The sequence below is a fragment of the Xiphophorus hellerii genome, chromosome 8 (genome assembly GCF_003331165.1).
Source record: "Xiphophorus hellerii strain 12219 chromosome 8, Xiphophorus_hellerii-4.1, whole genome shotgun sequence".
NCBI lineage: Eukaryota > Metazoa > Chordata > Actinopteri > Cyprinodontiformes > Poeciliidae > Xiphophorus > Xiphophorus hellerii.
In genome coordinates, this window is record NC_045679.1 from 6,547,882 (window position 1) to 6,552,531 (window position 4,650).

Below are 4,650 nucleotides of genomic sequence, written 5' to 3' on the forward strand. Positions count from 1 at the left end.
TCCAGCAGAGAGAAGCTTCACTCCTGAATCCTGCAGGTTGTTGTTACTCAGGTCCAGTTCTCTGAGACTGGAGGACTGGGAGCTGAGAACTGAGGACAGAGCTTCACAGCTTCTCTCTGAGAGGTTACAGACACTCAGTCTGAGGAGACAGAGAGAAAAATCTGTTATTAAACAATTCAGAAATATTTATTTCTTTATTTCCAGTCAAGAATGTTCTTCTTGGAAAGATTGAAAGATTCACATATTTTTATGTTGACTTTTATTGTGAACTGGATCATTTTGTAGATGGTTCTCCTGTCTTGAAGGATTGAACAACACACAACAAGGAGGCTGGCAAGAGCAATATTACAATCCACCATGAACTAAATGAATCCAGTGTCAGTTTTAACGAAAGAGTCCAGTGGAAATCTAGGCTGAATAACAGCATCAGAGCTGGTTTGAGGGAAAACACCAGCTTGAAGCAAAGCAGAGAGAATCTCAGATTTCATCTTTCACTTTTTAACTGCTTGGATACAGAGATGGAAAACTGAGCAGCAACTGCCAAAAGCTGTTCCTTTGAGCACCAAGCTAATGTAACCAGGATCATTTTCTATATTAGATTTAGTTTATTTATTTTATTTTCCATTTTGTTAGCTTTATTTTTTAAAGGTTTACTTAAAAATCTTTTCCTCTTCCCCTTAATTTATTTAACACCAACCAGGCGAGAACAATAGTGTTCTCGCGTGGCTCTGACGTCATGTGACAGCTGCACATCAGCGTCCTAAATTGACAGCACAGTTTATATGGCTGCAAATCGCAGCTTAGGCAGGAAACGCTGCGGGACTCTGATGTGCAGGTAGGCTTCTGGTCTGTTCCCGAAGAGGTTTTCAGATCTCTATTGTCTATTTTTCAATCGTGTATGTCTGTTAACTTGCAGCCGGGTGATTACTCAACCAAACGTTGCAAGAATCACGGTTAGTCAAGAGGGAACTGGTGAGTGTTTGGTAGGGAGCTAGTATGCTAGCACTAGTCTTCCAGCCTGTTGTGATTGTATATTGATTTGTTGCGTAACAATATTGGTTGCATAAGTTATATTTACTTATGAAACTTCTGCACATGTAACTGATTAATTAGGTCTGTTTATACAGGCCAGGTGCGTTGCAGATCCCTCGCGCAAGGAGTGGCTGGAGGGATCTTGACAATAGCAAGGATTGTCTGGTTTCACTGACCAGACTGGCGAGCTAAAATAAACAGGATACCGAAACACAAGACTTATCATCTGGGAACATTCTTCCGACCTAATTGGAGGATCAGCTCAAGTCCCCATTGAAGGAAGTGGATTATTTTGGTTTTTTTTCATCGTCAACAAAGACTGGTGGACGTCCTTGGTATAAGGAACTTTAACTTGTTTTTCCTTTAAACTATGGACTAATGTGTATATATATTGTATATATATTGTAAATACTAAATACAACTCACCAATTTGCACCATCTTACTGTCTCTGTGCTTTACAAATTGCCATCTCCTCCAGTAGCCGAACCTAGCTAGACTTTAAGAACTGTTTGGATAAATTTTAATTCGGATTATTTAAAATCTTGTTAATCCTTGAACGCAATGTGGGTTACACTAACTATTTAGCTTCAAACTAAATGTTTCCCAGCAGACTGACTAAAGACATTTCTCCCTCTTCCTCCTCTATCAGACCTTCTCTGCTCCTGCAGCAGGTTCCTCCATACCTGAGAGCTTCCAGTCTCCAGTGTGGATCCTTTAGTCCAGCCAACAGCAGCTTCACTCCTGAGTCTCCTGGATGATTGTAGCTCAGGTCCAACTCTTTCAGATGGGAGGGGTTGGAGGTCAGAGCTGAGGCCAGAGAAGCACAGCCTTCCTCTGAGACCAAACAGCCTGATAATCTGCAGACACACAATTCATCACATGATGAGAATATGAGAACATTGAGGTAGAACCCGATGTCTGAAGTCGCTGGTGGATGGATGGATGGATGGATGGATGGATGGATGGATGGATGGATGGATTTGTAACGTGGAATAAATAAGAAAACCAAGCAACTGCTGGGATCTGTAATAATGTTTCTTTTTGCACCTAAGATGCAGCAATTTGTCAAGAGCCCAGAGTTACCTGAGAGTTTCCAGGTTGCAGTTTGGACTCTTCAGTCCAGCAGAGAGAAGCTTCACTCCTGAATCCTGCAGGTTGTTACTCAGGTCCAGTTCTCTGAGACTGGAGGACTGGGAGCTGAGAACTGAGGACAGAGCTTCACAGCTTCTCTCTGAGAGGGTACAGTCACTCAGTCTGAGGAGACAGAGAGAAAAATCTGTTATTAAACAATTCTAAAAAAATACATTTTTTTCCCAATCAACAAGGTTTCTCTTAGACAATGAAGGTACTATCTTATTTTACACATGCTCATGTGTTTGGTGTGAACTGATTAATTTTATAGTTGGGCATCCAACCTTAAAGGACAGAATTACAGGAAACAAGGTGATTGGAAAGATAATTATAAAATTACACAACAAACAAATTTAATCCAATTTCAATTTTAGCACAGATGAATTTTGCTGCTTTAATTTTCAACAGTCTTTCTAGCTGCTAAAGAAAGTCTGTTTCTCTTTTGCGTGTCCACCCACATTGGGACACTGTGAAAAGAAAATGCACCAATATATAAACTGAAACATGATTTTATGTTTATCTCATAATTAGCAGATTCCTATCTATAAAAATACAGTAACAATCTGTGTCCTTACAGAGCTTTGTTGGAGGCTTTAACCACTGGCAGCAGCCTCAGAAGAGCCTCCTCTGAAGCAGAGTATTTCTTCAGGTCAAACACATCCAGATCTTTTCCTGATGACACTAAGATGAAACCCAGAGCTGACCACTGAGCAGGAGACAGTTTATCTGTGGAGAGACTTCCTGAACTCAGAGACTGTTGGATCTCCTCCACTAGAGAACGATCATTCAGTTCATTCAGACAGTGGAACAGATTGATGCTTTTCTCTGCAGACACATTCTCATTGATCTTCTCCTTGATGAACTGAACTGTTTCCTGATTGGTCTGTGAGCTACTTCCTGTCTCTGTCAGCAAACCTTTTAGGAGTCTCTGATTGGTCTGCAGTGAAAGTCCCAGGAGGAAGCGGAGGAACAAGTCCAGGTGTCCATTTGGACTCTGTAAGGCCTGGTCAACAGCTCTCTGATGGAGATATTTAAGTTCAGGTTTATGAAATAGCGATGCTGTCTGAAGTGTAAATGATTCTTCCATCAGGTTGACACCAGAGTTGATAAAGGTCAGATGAACATGAAGAGCAGCCAGAAACTCCTGAACACTCAGATGGATGAAGCAGAACACCTTGTCCTGGTACAGACCTCTCTCCTCTTTAAAGATCTGTGTGAACACTCCTGAGTACACTGAGGCTGCTCTGATATCGATGCCACACTCTGTCAGGTCTGATTCATAGAAGATCAGGTTTCCTTTCTGCAGCTGATCAAAAGCCAGTTTTCCCAGAGACTTGATCATCTTCCTGCTCTCTGGACTCCAGTGTGGATCTGTTTCAGCTCCTCCATCATACTTGACCTTCTTCACTTTGGTCTGAACCACCAGGAAGTGGATGTACATCTCCGTCAGGGTTCTGGGCAGCTCTCCTCCCTCTCTGGTCTCCAACACACCCTCCAGAACTGTAGCAGTGATCCAGCAGAAGACTGGGATGTGGCACATGATGTGGAGGCTTCGTGATGTCTTCATGTGGGAGATGATCCTGCTGGCCCGCTCCTCATCGCTGCATCTCTTCCTGAAGTACTCCTCCTTCTGTGGGTCATTGAACCCTCTGACCTCTGTTACCATGCCAACACACTGAGGAGGGATCTGATTGGCTGCTGCAGGTCGTGTGGTTATCCAGAGGAGAGCAGAGGGAAGCAGTTTCCCCCTGATGAGGTTTGTCAGCAGAACGTCCACTGAGGTGGACTCTGTAGCATCAGTCAGGATCTCCTTGTTGTGGAAGTCCAGAGGAAGTCGACTCTCATCCAGACCATCAAAGATGAACAGAACCTGGAAGTGTTCAAAGCTGCAGATTTCTTTGGTTTCACTAAAGAAGTGATGAACAAGTTCCACCAAGCTGAACTTTTTCTCTTTCAGCACATTCAGCTCTCTGAACGTGAATGGAAATATGAACTGGATGTTCTGGTGGGCTTTGTCTTCAGCCCAGTCCAGAGTGAACTTCTGTGTTAGGACTGTTTTCCCAATGCCAGCCACTCCCTTTGTCATCACTGTTCTATTTGGTTGATCTCTTCCAGGTGGCACTTTAAAGATGTCTTCTTGTCTGATTGTTGTTTCTGGTCTGTCTGTTTTCCTGGATGCTGTTTCAATCTGTCTGACCTCATGTTCATCATTGACCCCTCCAGTCCCTCCCTCTGTGATGTAGAGCTCTGTGTAGATCTGGTTCAGAAGGGTTGGACTTCCTGCTTTAGCAATCCCCTCAAACACAGACTGGAACTTCTTCTTCAGACCAGATTTAAGTTGATGTTGACAAACTGGAGCAAAATGTCCTAAATTAACACAATAACGATAATCAGATATGAAAAAAATCATTTTTTGAATTTGATTCCATCACTTCTGAAGATGTTTTGTGATTCCATCTCTTCAAATTTCAGTAAATGTGTAATTT

At 42.6% G+C, this 4,650-nt stretch overlaps 1 long non-coding RNA gene across 1 annotated transcript; it reads left to right on the forward strand.

The window, feature by feature from the left end:
- Positions 1 to 576: 576 nt before the first annotated feature.
- LOC116724617 (uncharacterized) lies at positions 577 to 1,472 on the forward strand. Its single transcript, XR_004340166.1, has 3 exons — positions 577 to 835; positions 917 to 972; positions 1,128 to 1,472. It is a non-coding gene; the product is annotated as an uncharacterized LOC116724617 (long non-coding RNA).
- Positions 1,473 to 4,650: the final 3,178 nt, after the last annotated feature.